General features: G+C 43.4%; 1 long non-coding RNA gene across 14 annotated transcripts in view; it reads right to left on the reverse strand.

Moving 5' to 3' along the window:
- Window positions 1-443: 443 nt before the first annotated feature.
- The window catches only part of LOC144315723 (uncharacterized), a 52,918-nt gene continuing 37,614 nt past the window's right edge, over window positions 444-15,747 (reverse strand). For 4 of the 14 annotated variants that reach the window (XR_013381520.1, XR_013381512.1, XR_013381518.1 and 1 more), the window contains 4 exons: window positions 13,422-13,549; window positions 12,303-12,376; window positions 1,742-1,992; window positions 447-740 (listed from right to left, as the gene is read on the reverse strand). This is a non-coding gene — a long non-coding RNA (uncharacterized LOC144315723). Of the gene's footprint in view, window positions 741-1,741; window positions 1,993-2,527; window positions 2,799-2,901; window positions 3,015-7,716; window positions 7,857-10,857; window positions 11,661-12,181; window positions 12,377-13,421; window positions 13,550-15,747 lie in introns of those variants that run through there. The other 10 variants (XR_013381521.1, XR_013381526.1, XR_013381514.1 and 7 more) reach the window with 9 other exon arrangements.

Below are 15,747 nucleotides of genomic sequence, written 5' to 3' on the forward strand. Positions count from 1 at the left end.
TGTTTGACTCAACATGTTAACTCAAGTATTTGGGACTTGTAATTATTTTCTTAGATGACTTACTGAAACCTGTACTCAACAATGACTTTAGGAATGAAAATAAGACACCAGAAAAATCTGATATAATGTAAAGACTAAAAAAATTAGGTAGATAAAAATTAGGTAGATGGACTTATCATATGCAACTTGCTCACTGTGCCCACTGTATTCCCTAAGAGGGGCCAGAAGATATTGCCAGGTCACTGAGAATGACCATGATCACTCACATCTTTGAAGAGAGCCGTAATGGCTCTTATCTTTATGTTGAGAGAGTACTGTAACTGAAATGAGATCCTTGATTTCCTTGGGGAATACTAGAATCCCCTGGGGAAGAGACCAAGGAGTGACACTTTAAAAACCTCTAGAGGCAAGGTGGTACATGTATTATTTAATGTTTTTAATTGCAACAGAATCCATGTGGGCTGGCTTAAGCAGAAAAGGATTTTATAAAAGGGTATTATGTGCCACCCAGGTTACACTGGGCAGAGGTGTGGCTAAAGAGCAGATCCTGGGGCTCTGGGCAGCCTTAGCAACAGCACTGCCCCTCAGCACTGGTAATCTCTGGCTGTCTTCACCGTGTACTTAACCAGATGTCAATTCCACTGCATTTGGCCTCCTCTTCATTTTGCTTCCTTCCAAATCCAATTTTCACACACGTCTGTCTGCTTTGTCAGATTCTAAGTCATGTACTTGCCACCCAACTGCAAGAGGATTTAGTAGGGTGAGAACTTTTAGTAGAGCACATTATCACACCGTTACACGCTTTGTTTCCATTGACAAGGAAGATGTGGAGGGTGGCTCTTGGATGCACAGTGAATAGGGTCTAACAATACAAACTTCCATAAGAGGCAGCAGGCCAGTGTGCTAATTAAACCAGCCTACGCCCGTAGCTACCTTTGGGATGGCTAAATGACCGTGAAGTCTTTTGCACTGAAATAGATGGATAGTTTCTAAGAACTTTCTTGGTTCATGTAATCAGAACAAACAACAAACACTGGGCCTAAGGAACAAAAGCCTTTTTTGAGTCACCTAGTGTGGGGAACCACTGCTTCTCATCCAATTCCTAAACTTGAGCCATAGACCCAGAGCCTAGACACCTTTGGAGAAGGATCTGCAATTACACCACAAGTATATACTGTAAATCCAACTCCTGGCTATCTTCAAAGAGATCCAGAGCCTTTTGTCAAGGTAACAGTGACTGGATGGAACAGGACACATCTATACTTTTTAGATTTTTCATTGGCTCTGAGCTAATTGTTGGGGATACTGGGACATACTGGGAGCTAGAGGACAAACGAAATTTTGACATCATAGTTGGCCTAGTGAATCCCCAAATACATTCCATGTTATTTTCTCAGTTCCTGACTGTAAGGTTGGAATAGATATATTCAATACCAGGCAGAATTATTATATTGATTCCATTATGGGTTTCTTTGTTAGAAAGTGCCAAATGCAAGACATGAACCCAAAGTAATACCCTATCCTTGGGCGAAATCATTATAACCAACACAGACTCAAAAGGTGCAGGTGTGGTGATTCCTATCACAACCCCATTGAAATCCCTTATTTCTCTACTGTGGAAAATGGCTATATCTTGGAGAATGACAGTAGATTATTATAAACATGATGAAATGGCCTCCAATTACAGCCACTCCAGATATGGCTGCCTCACTGGAGAAAATACCAAGCCCCTGATACTCACTCCACAGCTCTTTAGATGACTGATACTTTTTAAAAATTCAGTTCCAATAAGAAGACACAGTTGGCTTTCACCAAACAAGGACTGCAGTACACTTTATTGCTTCAACTTTCCATCTCCTTGTCACAGTGTAGTTCACAGAGGCATTTAATCATCTCTTCATCCTACAAGTCATCAGGTTGATTCAGTGTACTGTAGATACCTGAGTAAATCCACGACTGCCAGGAGATTGAATTCCATGCAAATAGAGGTACCTAATGATCAGGAAACAATTTTTTTATTTCTCTAATAGTTTTAATATCTTTTGCAATAAAGAGAAAATTTTAAGTAAAATTTAATATAATTTAAATCAGTACTTTGTTACTATTTTGTTTTTCCACTTACTGTAATTATATATGCATTCATATGTGTGGACATTGCCAGTTTTCACTTCAACCTAAAATGCCATAATGTACTTAGCTTTACTGTCCCATTAGAGCTTAGTTGTTACTGTTTTTCTCTGGATTCTAAGCACCGTTGGTATAAATATCTTCATATAAATTGCTTTTTTTTTTTTTTTTTTTTGGTTTGGGTTATTTCCTCAGGGTATATTCCCTAAAGTGGAATTACTATGTCAAAGGGTATGAACAGTTTTATAGCTTATGTTACGTCTTGCCCTCTTGCTCTCTAGACAGATTGAACCAATTTACAATGCTACTGACAGTCCATAGTCATGTTCTTCCCCACAGTCCACCCAACTGGATTTTATGTTTTATTTATCTTAGTTAATGTAATGTCATGTAGAGATACCTTAAAGTGTTAATATGCACTTTTAAAAATTGTTAGAAGGTCTGTGCATCACATGATGTGACATCATTTTTGCCATTTTACAGTTTGTTCATATTATTCTGTTTCCCTGGCAAGTTTGGAAGCCTGTCAGTGGTAGACACTGTCCAATATCCATGTGTCTATCCATTTGTTCCTCATTTATTGATTCTTTATTATGTTCCAGTCCAGACCCTGTGCCAGGTTTGAGGGATCCTGGGAAATAAGATGTAGTCCTTACCCCCAAGGGGCTCTCCTGTAGTTGAAGAGAAGAACAAGATTAGTGGTTATGATTAAATGTGACTTAAAATGTGCACATAGTGCTAATGGGGTTCAGAAGAAGAACACAAAGGGTTTACCTAAGTTGTCCTTAGGGGAACCATGCTGTATTCAGATACTCGATCTCCAGAGAGGGTGAATCCAGCTTCAGAAGGAAAGTGAATTTAGCCAGGAGAGAAAGACGTATTATACTCTTCAAAAAGAGAGAGCAGCATATGTAAAAAAGGACATGGGGAAGTAAGAGTATTATGTGACCTTCAAGAAGAGAATAAGCAGGGGCATGTTGGGAGAAAGGCTTTAAAAATTAGGTGAGTCTGGTAAGATATTTTGGCTTCAAATAATAGAAAACTTTTCTTTTCTTTTTTAAAATATTTTTTAATTAGAGTTCGATTTGCCAACATATAGTGTAACACCCAGTGCTCATCCCGTCAAGTGCCCCTCTCAGTGCCCGTCACCCAGTCACCCCATCCCCCCCACCCACTTCCCCTTCCTCTACCCCTTGTTCGTTTCCCAGGGTTAGGAGTCTCTCATGTTCTTTAACTCTCTCTGATTTTTCCCACTCATTTTCTCTCCTTTCCCCTATAATCCCTTTCACTATTTTTTATATTCCCCATATGAATGAGACCATATAATGTTTGTCCTTCTCTGATAGACTTACTTCACTCAGCATAATACCCTCCAGTTCCATCCACGTTGAAGCAAATGCTTTAACTAACTGAGACTGTGAGATAAATTTGTATTTAATCAAGAGAGGAGTTCTGAAGTAGGGCTTCTCCTCCGCTGGCTAATTTTATGCCTGACAGTGTCATTAAGAACTCAAGTTCTTTCTATTTTTCTGCCTTGCCATCCTCGTGGACTTTCTTCCTCGTTACCAGATAGCAGCATCCCTGTTCACGGCAACATTTGTAGATGGAACAATGTGGGTAGAAGAAAAGAAACTGTCTCTTCCTTGTGTCTCTTCTTAAAAACAAAGAAAGCTTTCCCAGAAACTCCATGGAGGACTTGCACCTCCTCTGTGCATACATTTTTCCCCTTCACTTGTTTTTCTGTGGAATCCTTTGTTCCAGGAACTCGGTATTGATATTGACATCTCACTGATCTCAGCATATACATAGTATACATAGTAAGGAGACTTGGATGGCCAGTGCCAGCACTGATCATGAGACCACCTTGAAGACATGAGGAATGTGGCTGGTAGCACATACCAGGATCCTATTGAAAGCACCCAGATCCTGTATTTTCCTATAAAACCCCTCATCCTTTTACCCTGGGCAAGCCTGAAGGCATGAGTCTGATGCAGTCTCCTTTACCTGGCAAAGTTGCAAAGTTCCTCTTTCAAAAGGAAAAACAAGCTCCTACAAGGAAAATGGCATTATAAGGAGTGGTTTAGATTTTTTGTTTTTTTTTAGGACTTACTTACAAATTGAGATAGGATCATTTTCTTTGAGAATTGAAATGGATCGGAAAAAGAGTTTAGTTAGCAAAGAAGAATGGAGAAAGGAATTGGATAGACAGCCATCTATAATTGCTGTATTAGGGAACTAATATTTGTATCCTCTATAGGCCTGATTGATTCACTAATTGTCACTTCTGAATTATTTCCTATGGAGACTTTATCATTAATCAGACTAGAGAGTCCCTGTAGTGATTGGAGAGTCCTTCTTCTGCCCACTTGTCCCTAGTAAGACAGTGGAAAAGAGATGAGAAGTCATCAAAGAAATATTCATTGCATGTTTACTATGTGCCAGACAGAGTGCTAGGTGTCATGGATACAGAGCAGAATAAGATGCAGCACCTCATCCTTGTTCCCATGGAGCTTATATTGGGGTTTGGGGCTGTCATGAATCAATTAGAGCTCTCATTTATTGAGTATCTGCTATGTTCTACCTAAGAACTTTGCCTAATATTAATTTCTATGGCTACCCTTATTTGTGTCCCTCATTTGAAAAGTGAACCTCAGGATTAGGTGCTTTTTTCAAGTAGCCACAGCTAGCAAGGGTGAGAGCTGGAACTCACACTGTGGTCTGCTGACTCAGTGCTCACTCTCTTAACTGCTCTGTTGTCATCTTCCTGTCCTTAACCTAAACACCAAACTGCCCTGAATTCCCAGAAGAATGCTATGCTCCTCTTATCAGGGGTACATTGCAGAAGTGCAATGTGAGCTGAATTGTGGAGGGCCAGAGGAGAAACCAGGTGAACAAGGTTGCCAAGGCCTCTTGGCATGGGGAAGAACCTGTGTAAAGGCACGGAGGCATGGGTCTGCTGGGAGGTGGGGTACATTAGCAGCTGGGGTTGAAGTGGTAGGACGGACCAGCTGGAGACAGGCTTGTATCCTATGCTGAGAGGTTTAGATTTGTCTCATGGATGTCTTCTGGAGTTTTTGAAGCAAAGTTGGATCTACAAAGACCAACTTGGTAGCATTGTGGAATATGAGTTTGAAGGCGGAGAAGATCCAAGGAAACAAGTTAAAAAGCTATTGTGTGAACCAGGTGAGGGCTAATTACAGAGAACAGCGGAGTAACTGAAAAGATGTTTTAGAGGTAGGATCAAGAGGATTTGGTGATTGATGAGATTTTGGGGTATAAGAAAAAGATTTGAGGATGACTGCTATATACCTAGCTTGGGCAATTAGATGGATAGTGACACTGTATATTCAAGAATCCCTGTATTGTGGGTGACAAAAACCCAACTCATTAACTGAAGCAGGGAGAAATGTAAAGATGCTTGTTCCTGGGGAGAAATTGATGAAGCTCCAAGAGTTGAGGGGAAGAGATGTGGGAACCAAGGTCTCAATACCTCTAAAACCTGATGTCTCATCTTTGCCTATCTCTGCTCAGCATTTCCACTCATCAGCAAAGATGACTAATAGCTCCATATGTTTCCCTCATCTTTGCAACCCCATTGGAAAGACACCTCCTCTCACTCACAGGCCTGCTTGAGTCACGGGTTTACCCTAGGGCCATCTCTGTATCCAGGGAAATGAGGTTCTGTGGTGGCCAGGCCAGGACCAACTGCTCAGTCCTGTGGCCAGAAGAAAGGAGACGGTGCAGAATGTACTGGGCAGTCCCAGATGATTCCCATTATAGCTCACTTGAGAAGCTATTGACCAAAAGAGAAGGCAGTAGGGAAACAGGCATTAAATGGCTTTCAATCCAGTTCTGATTTGGATGTGTGGGATTCACAGCATCACACTACCTCCAAACACCATAATAATTTATAGAAATCAACATGCTAGTGAGACAAGGAGCCTGACAGACAGCAGATGGCTCCCACATAGAAAGGCTAATCAATCCCGACAAACAACAGCCATCATAAAAGAGTGGAACGTACACAGCATGCACACACATCTGAATGGCTCAGAGACAAAGGCTTCTGCTCAGTCTAGTCAGGGGAGGGAAACAGCCTCTATTAAGGCAATGTTGTGGGAAAGCCTGGGTATTTCAGGCCCTCTCTCCCTGACCTTACCTCTCACCACTCACCCACACAGATCTCTGTTCTACTTGCACTTGGCTCTTCACTTTCCCACCTCTGTGCCCTTATCTTATTCCTTTCCCCCTGCCTGGGATGCCCTGACATCTCCTGTTTCTGTCCCTTGAGAACTGACCCAGGCCTCAAGGTCAGTGCAAACCCTCTCTACCTAAAGACTTGTATAGTTAATTCTTCGTGGATGTGTTTGTGACTAATTTTCCTTGCTAGATTAACTAGATTGCAAGCTTCCTGAGGACAGGTGACATGCCTTACATATCCCTGCATATCCAGGGCATCTGGCACAGGACTGTGAACTCCATTTTTAATGAAGATTCATTAATTCACTTCCAGTGTTGAAGTAGAGGAAGTCACATTTCTTAAGAGATAGAAAAAATATTTGCAGCACACAGAAAAAGATTAATCACACTAATGTATTAAGATAGGCCTTTGCAGATGGATAATATGGTACAAGAAATCCAATAGAGAAACAAGCAAAGAAAATTAACAAGAAATTTACAGAACAGCCCACACTTATTAAAAAAGTCAACTTTATTAGCTATCAAAGAGATAAATAATTTATTGCTTATCAAGTTGGAAAAGATATAAAAATGGATTCTACAATGTTAGTAGGAGCATAATGAAACAGATACACATTGGACACACTGGAACTACACGTGGCTACAGCTTTTCTGGAGGTGATGTTGGCAATTTTTATTAAGTCTTATAAATGTCCATACTTTACAAATGTGTAATTCTGCTTCTAGAGTTTTATTCTAAGAATGTAACTGGTATGATGGTGAATGACCTGGTTGATTCTTACTTATTTTGGTGTCAAGAGTCAGTCCCAGAAAGAGAAGTAGAATTTATATAATTCTTTCCCATTTGCCTGACTTGTCAAAACCTAAAAAAAGTCCCTGACTAATTTCCTTTTTAAAAAGTCTTAACAATGGATTGATACCTGCTGGAATATGGTGACCAGCTTCCTTTCTATTGGCAGAGGATATTCTACTTTCCCTGGAAGACCTACAGCCAGGATCTTTTGCTTTAATCTAAGTTTCTGCTGTGAACCTTCCCATTGCAATCATGTAGCTTCCATCATTTTCTGATTACTTCTTTAGTCCTGGGGGTCTTTGGGAGATCTGATACACTGTTTTAGAGGATGACCTAGTTGGTGGAGTATGGACGGAAGAAGTAACCTCATTTTATTATTGATCAGGTTGCTTAAGCTCTGAAAACACATCCATCCATCTATCTATACAAATACCTATCCAACCATCCATCCTTCCATACACCCACCCATCCATCCAAACAACCCTCTCTCCCTCACATATTGATTGAGCACATGCTATCTGCCAGGAACTGTGCTGGGTGTTGGGTGCTAGATTTACACAGATCATAGGCACAGTCCCTACCACTAAGTTACTCACAATTCAGGAACGTGATAGACTAGGAGAGAAACAGTTCATTGTTTCTTCAACACACACAAAGTGCTCTGGAGCATGGAGGTGGGGTGTCTAACCAGATGGACAGCCTGAATATAGGTTTTCAAAGTTTCTCTGAGTTAACCCTGTTATAGAGAAAAGAGAAAGGGACATTTCAGAGAGGGGGTGGGGAGAGAGAGTGAGAGATCCTCATGTTTAAGGTCTAGAACCAAGAGGAAACAGGGAGCACTGGAGGAAGTATAGGGAATTTGGCATGACTATGGGGTTTGGTGGTTCAGGAAAGGGATAGATCTGGAAAGGGAAGGAGACCTTATGAGAACATAAAGGTCTTGTTGGAAATGCCTAGGAGTTTAAGCCTCATGTGGGGGGCAAGGGGAACATTGAAAAGTTAAAGGGAGGGACATTTTAAGTATTTTGAAAAATCAGGCTGGAAGCAAGGAGTGGATGGATTGGAGGGGTGAGAGGCAGTTGGGAGATGATCGCAGGGATCCAGAGAATAAAAATATGTTACAAAGGCCCAATTGACAGGACTCAGGAGCAGGAGTGCATGGGGTGAGAGATGGTACCAGGGGTGAGGGAGGGTATCAAGGACATTGCAGGGATGAGGGGTGAGGAGGCATTAGCAAAAACTGACAGGATTCTGGTGTAAGCTGGCCAGTCTAGATTTAGAAGTCATGAAGGCAGGGAAAGTGATTTATTTCCTTGCCCCATTTCCCATGGAAGCCTACTGAGCAACCAGCCCCATCACCCTTCTTTTCTTCTTCTAGTCTGTGTCTTGGAGCCCTTGGGACATGGCTGCCATGGGTAGCCCAGACAGTCCTGTGGCCGGGGGTCAGCATTCACACAACTTCCTGGACCACACACGTGGCTTTCCTAACAGCAATTTCCCAGTCTGGTCTCAGGGATGGGCAGCTGGGGAGCCTTGTCCCTGGTGAGAAGATTCCTGAACACAGTCTATTCTTTATCCCACAAAATTTTATTGAGGGAGAGTCTCCTCTGTACTCAGCATAGAGCAAGGCACTATGTAAAATGGATGTCTTAGATACTGATTGCACTTTTTATCCAACTTTCAAGGCCCAGCTTAGATGACACCTGTCCTACAAAGTCTTTCTTATGTTCTCAACCCTGTCCTGGGTTCCCATGGTTAGACCTCTATTACATTCCATTTGAATCATCAATATTTGTTCATGGATCTATCCCTTTGAATAGGCTGGGAATTCCCTAGGGCCACATTCCCCTTGCCCCCTCTTGCATATGCCTACCCAGTCCCCATCTTCACTCTTCCTCATCACTTAGCATTTTTGGACAGTGCTTGATATATAGTCGTTGTTGGACTTCCTACTTCTCTGGTGGGGTAGCACCATTGTTCTTCATCAGCCACGAACAGCTGCTAACATTGTTGGGGGTCAGACATGAAAATTCCTCCAGGTTTTTAAAAGCTTATAGCTGGGGCCTGAAGCTCTTAACGCTCTGCTAGCTACCCAATTTCTTCAGATTGGTCTGGTCTGTTTGAGGGAAGGCATTTTGGCCTGGAAACGTGATGCTTCGAGGACGCCATAGGAATCAAAACACCCAGCTTACCGCTTGGGAATGGGACTTGTGCCTTTAAGACCTGTCTTGGGAAATCAGCCTGAGCAACATAATTGCAATGAAATTACCCCAGATCACACCCACACATTCATTATGAGATTCCTTATTGACACCTTGACAATTTGTTTTAGAAGACGTTATTACATATTCCTCCCTCTGGAATAGATGCAGATGCATATAGACATATGAGCCCACACATAATGTATATGCATATCGGTGCGTTTTTATTATATAATTATACGAGGCTATCAATCAGTTTTCATTTGGAACTCTTTGCATTTATAGTTCAGGAAGTTATTTAAAATCAGGAGGTGGAGAAGAGAGCCTAGAAGAACTGCAGAAGGAGAGTTGCATTGGGTAAGCAGTGAGCAGGTCTTTGCTATTTGGGAGCTGCAGTGCTTCCCCCCACTCCTCCTTCCTTCACTAGACCGCATATTGCTACCAGTAGGGACTCAGTCCTAGGCAGCACCCACAGTAGGAGGTATCAGTTGAACGACTCCGAGGGGGAACCTCTTCAGGGTCATAAGGTGCCATCTTTGGCTCCTGTAGATCCTTCTGTCGGGTTTGGGGAAGGCTCATGGTCACACTGATTTGCATACAATGGTAAAAGGGCACTTAGGTGACAATCAGACTTGTATACTCCCCGAGGTCCATGAAGATCAAGCAAAATACCTTAGAGCAGGGTTTTGCAACCTTTTAAGGTCGTGACGTACAAGAAAACAAGAATATTTGTACTGCACATTAAAAGAAACCATTGGGAATTTGGGGTTCTATTTGGGGCTGAGGGGAAAAAGGTCATTCCATTTTCTGTATATTCTACAAGATAAAAAATAAAGTATAGTATATCAGGAAAGACAATATATGTTGAATTAGGATAAACCATCTTCCCAGTTCTAATAAGAAACTTGAGCTTGCTTCTTTCCATGAATATAACTGTTTTATATCAGGGATTATGGTTGAAATGGCTACGCACATGCCTGATCAAGGCTCTTTTACTGATGATCTCTATAGATTCTTGGTAGTCACCCTTGATAAGAAACTTTGTTTGCACAAGCGAGTGATAAAAAATTTAAAGCCATTTTTATCACCATTAAAGATTCATAACAGTTGAAATTATATGTAAAGTATTTAACAGCCTTCCTTTTCTTTCATTGACAAATGTAGTGTTGAAAGTTTTTGTGATGAGGTGGATGGGTTTCAAGTTCAACTGAACTCATTCACATCAAGGAGTCAGAAGAGTGACGGCATTTTGGCTCATAGAATGTGGATGTGATTGATGTTGGAGCATCACTCTGTGGCTGGCTTGGATGACACTTGAAAGACACCGCAGAGAGACAAAAGTATATGACATCTATGAATTCAATCTAGGGGCATTGCCACTATGCCTGCCATTTAAACCTGCCCAGCTTCTCTGCCCCTTTTCTCTTCTGGTTGTTGCCTGTTGGGCTGCAACCAATGTGCCCTTTGCCGCCTGAGTTGCTCCAGCAGCTCATCGGATTTTGCATCTCTATGATGATGGCCAGTGGGCTTGCAGCTGGCTGCTGCAGTAGGTGTCCAGGTGGTAAGTCTCTTCTAGGTCATTTTCACTGCAACTCTCAAGAGCAGCATGAGGGCAGATCCCACTTGTCCTGCTCACCGTCTGGGGGAACCATAGCATATGCTGTCACACCCTTCCTCCTTTGGGTGGCCTTCTGAGGAGGTTGCTTGTGGCCACCATAGACCATCCCCATGCCCTGTGTCTGCTCCAGGCCCTGCCCTGCTAACTGCCTCCTTAAATTTTCTGCACATTATCCCCAGGCCTTTGCTCACACTTCGTTCCTTTCTGGAGTGTTTTCTCATCTTCTGTCCTCATTGTTAAACTTTCTCTGATCTATAAAGTCCAGCTCAAGCCCTTCTCCCTCACCGAACCCTATCTGACTAATGTGTCCCACAGAGACCCACCTTCCTTAAACTTCTAGAATCTGTGCTCAGGCCTGATCTGTGCCTTGAACTTATAGTAATTTGTGCCACTCTTTAAAATCTAAACGTGCTCTTGTCTCGGCTAGACAGTGAGCACACCTGTGGGGCTAGTGTCTCAGAGGCGTCGATCACATGATTCTAGAATACATTGTCCCTTGTTCATTCCTGCATGCAGTGCCTCGCGCATAGTAGGTGCTCATTCATACTATCTCAGTGATTGATAGGAAGTGACTTATGCCCAGTAAGGATGATTCATAATGATGCAGAGTAACAAAGTCCATCAAAAGTAATGATTTTCAGCTCCAACATTTTGTGCATTCTGGGAATACCAACAATTTCTATTACAACTGACAGAATGTGCCCATGTTCTTTTTCTCCTCCTGTTGAATAGTCAAACAAGTGCTCAATTACATTTAATATTAAAGGCTCATTAGCATTTTAAAAATTCCCTTTACCAGCCGGCCCAGCATTTTCATTTGGTCCAAGGGGCATTTCGGCTGTGAGGGAGGGCTGCAGAGATGCAGGCTATTTTTGCATGGAGTGAACCCTCTCTGCCCAGGCTTTGCCAGTCCAGTAGTGGGCCAAAGTGTGGGGCTGAGGAGGTGAGGGTTAACAGCCAAGTTAGAGACCTGCTAGGTCGCTGAGCTTAGAGTTCAGAACCCTAGTTTGCCCGGGTGCCTGTTTTGTTTTTTTCTTAATTTAAGTTTGTGATTGACTTATTATGTGCACTGGCACTTTTAAGAGATTCGAATAAAACACAGTGAGAGTTCAGAACAAATGTAAATGGCCTCAAAGAAAAGGGAGGGGAAACCGGCGATAATCTTTTTTAATGGCTGTAAAATGTGGGAAGGATAGATCATGAGCTCTCTGCATGGGGCCCTCGTCTGATCTCAATCCAGTATTGTAATTTAGACATGACTTTTTATTTAATTTCTGACTGAGAAAGGGAAATTAGAAAACAGCATTATCTCAGCTGCTTCGTTATAATGAACAATATTTCACAGTGCCAGCCCTGGAGTTACCTTCAGAACTTCTTTTATGAGGCGGATGTTGACTTGGGTTCTAGGAGAGCTTGAATTTTCCCACACACTGGTTGCTAGAGGAGTAAAAACGCAAGTACAGGTTTTAATTAGAAGCTGGTTTAAGGCTCAGGCAGCCCACAGGTTTGCAGGTAGGGGGAGGGAACAGCAAGATAATAACCCGAGGTGCTGGAAGACACTGAAGCCTGGAGTAGGCTGCCCTGGACTTCCTTACCTGTAAGTAACGGTCCCTTTCTATCTCCCAACCATGTTTATTTATTTAATTTTTAAATCAGGGGGATTTACCCAATCTGTAATTAACCCTTGCATCTGGTCCAAGCAGTTCTGCCTTCCGCCCCTTCCACTCCCTGCTCCTGGCCACTAAATACATAATGGTCTGATAAATATTTAAGCAGTGATGAGGGAGATAATGCAAGTGATCCATTAGAGCCGCCCGCCTGGGCTGGCACTGCGGGAAGACGGCGGTGTTACTGTGGGGGCAGTGAGTGCTAAGACCCTGGGCTGAGCAGCAGGCTTGCTGAGCACCCAGGGCCCTGAGCGCCAAGCCCGGCTGGGGGGCAGCGAGACATGGGAGGCCCCAGGAGCCTTTTCTCCCATGTTCCCTTCTTGAGCACGGGTCCCTGCACCATGGGTTAGCTTCACTGCTGAGTGGAATGGGACCCAACCCATATTCTGGAAGCAGGGGGATGGCATGGCAGCAGATGTCCCCTGTCCCCACTGTGGCCGCTGGGACCTTGGGGACAGCCTGCTGCTAAGCTCTACAACCAGGGTCACCACGGTCCCAGTTTGCATATGACGGTTCCAGGTTGTGCTAGCTGTCTGGCATCATCACTAATCGTGCCCTCTTTGACTTTCGAGTGTCTCGATTTGGACGCTAAGGCAAGTGGTCACCCTAACCACGACCTTCTAATAACATGCTTCAGAATGATGAGCGGAGGCTAGAAATCATGGTGGTAACGCCCCTCATATAAGGTGCATGAACCCCAGCCATCTGTGTGAGTCAGAAACCCGAGGCTCAGCTACACGAGCCCTTCACTGGGCGCAAGTGCCCTCCTCCCCCATTGCGCCTCTTGGCTTCTCCTAACACCTCTTGCCCCTCACCTGTGTCTCTCTTGACCCCTTGCAATCTCCCCCCTGATTCTCATGTTGGCCAACACATTTCATTCCTTCAGTGAGGGTCTGATCTATCATGGTATCCGTCATGGTTCCCAGCTCAGTGCTGACCACATCTGTGGAATGAATTAATCAATCGTGATTATTTGTGATTGCATTAAATCTCTCATTATCTCAGAAGGTGAACTTGGGCTTTTTTTTCAGTCCCCCTTTATCCAGGGTAACATTCATATGCCCAAATACACATCCACATAAAACTTTCCTTTATACACACAAAAACATCTCAAAATAACCACATACGAAAACACAATACTTGCAGTGAACTCCTTCTATACCTCCTCTCCATCCTTGGAAGATAGATCAAGTTCCCCATTTTTAATGACTCCATCTCCACTAGGCGTCTCTTGTTTCCCCTCCTTGGAATTAGGAGTAGAGGGTCAAAAGTTCAGGATGGTCCCTATTTCCCACTCAGATAATCCTTTCTTTTCCCTTCCTCCGTTTCATTCAGCTCGCCATTCATTTCTTCACTTACTAACTCCTCAATAATCCTTTCTCCACACTGTGTGCTGGGCTAGCCTGATTCCTGGGTGACCTGGGACAAGCCCTTCTGAGACTCGTTTCCTCATGACCAGAGGGAGTTGAGTGTTACATTGCTGGCTTCAGATACACCACCCAGAGCATTCCTTGTGGACAGAGTGACATACATCTAGGTATCTGCCTCCTTCCAGCTCCCAGGGGGCAAATCTAGAGCGTGAGGAGGGACAGGGCCTTCAGGGACTTCACACCCTGCAGCCTATTTGTGCTTGGCTTTCCCTCCAGCCTTGGCCCCTGGGTTGGCCTGTGACTAATGCCCCCGAGCTTTGCTCCTCTAGGGAGCGGCCTTGGCCAGAGCCCAGCCGTCCAGCACTCCAGGGTTATGAGCCTGTGTGGCCTTGAGGCCAGCTCCCTCCCTATGGCAGTGCCCTTGGTGAGGGGGTTACTTCAGTGCCAGTTCCTAAGGGGCCCCACTTCTCAGAAGTGAACCCACCTGGACACACAGGTCTTCATGCCTTGCCAGACATTCAGAAGTTTACCTGTCTGCTGGTCCTGTCCTCACTGCTAGCCAGAATATCATTATTCACACGTGTACACGCACATGCACACACACACACACACACACAGATACATACATATATATGCACAGTATACATGCATTAATATATGCATGTGGTTTGCAAAAACAGTTCACAAAATCAACACATTTGCACACATATCAATTTATGTACACACACAATTTGTACACATATATACACATACAGATCCAACATACACATGAGCATAGGTACCCTAAAATATTAGAAAACATGAGATAGACACCGGTCTTCCAACATCTGCAGGATGCTTACACATGAAGCACTTTGTGACATGCCATGTGACTAGAAGGCATGGACATGTACATGTGTGTGCAGATAAGCACACCCTGAACTTAACAGGTACATACATTTCCTCTCTGTCTTTATTATTTTATTTTATATTTTATTTTTTTATTCATGAGAGACACACACACACACAGAGATGCAGAGACATAGGCAGAGGGAGAAGCAGGCTCCATGCAGGGAGCCCGACGTGGGACTCGATCCCAGGACCCCAGGATCACGCCCCAGTCTGAAGGCAGGCGCCAAACCGCTGAGCCACCCAGGGATCCTCAGACTTTTTTTTTTTTTGAGGCAGTTTTAGGTTCACAGCAAAACTCACTGGAATGTACAGAGATTTCCCATATGCCCCCATTACCCCCACCAGAGTGGGACATTTGTTGCAGTGAATGAATCCACAGTGACACATCATTATCACCCGAAGTCCACAGTTCACATTAGGGCTCACTCTTGGTGGTGTACATTCTATGGGTTTGGACACATGTATAATGACATGTATCCGCCATTAGAATATCACGCAGAGTAGTTTCACTGCCCTAAACATTTTCGGTGCTCCGTCTACTGTTCCCTCCCTGCCAACCCTTGGCAACCACCGATCTTTTGACTGTCACCATAATTTTGCCTTCTCCCATATGTCAAGTAGTTGGAATCAAACAGTATGTAGCCTTTTCAAATTGGCTTCTTTCACTTAGTATCATGCGTTTAAGGATCCTCATGTCTTTTTATGGCTTGAAAGTTCATTTCTTTTTGGTGTCTAATATTTCATTTGTCCGAAGTACCCAGTTTGTTTATCCATTCAACTACTGGAGGACATCCTGGTTGCTTCTGAATTTTGATAATTAAGAATAAGCTGCTATAAACTTCCATGTAAAAGCTTTTGTGTGGATTTCAATTCCTTTAGG

Source organism: Canis aureus, chromosome 6, assembly GCF_053574225.1.
Source record: "Canis aureus isolate CA01 chromosome 6, VMU_Caureus_v.1.0, whole genome shotgun sequence".
NCBI lineage: Eukaryota > Metazoa > Chordata > Mammalia > Carnivora > Canidae > Canis > Canis aureus.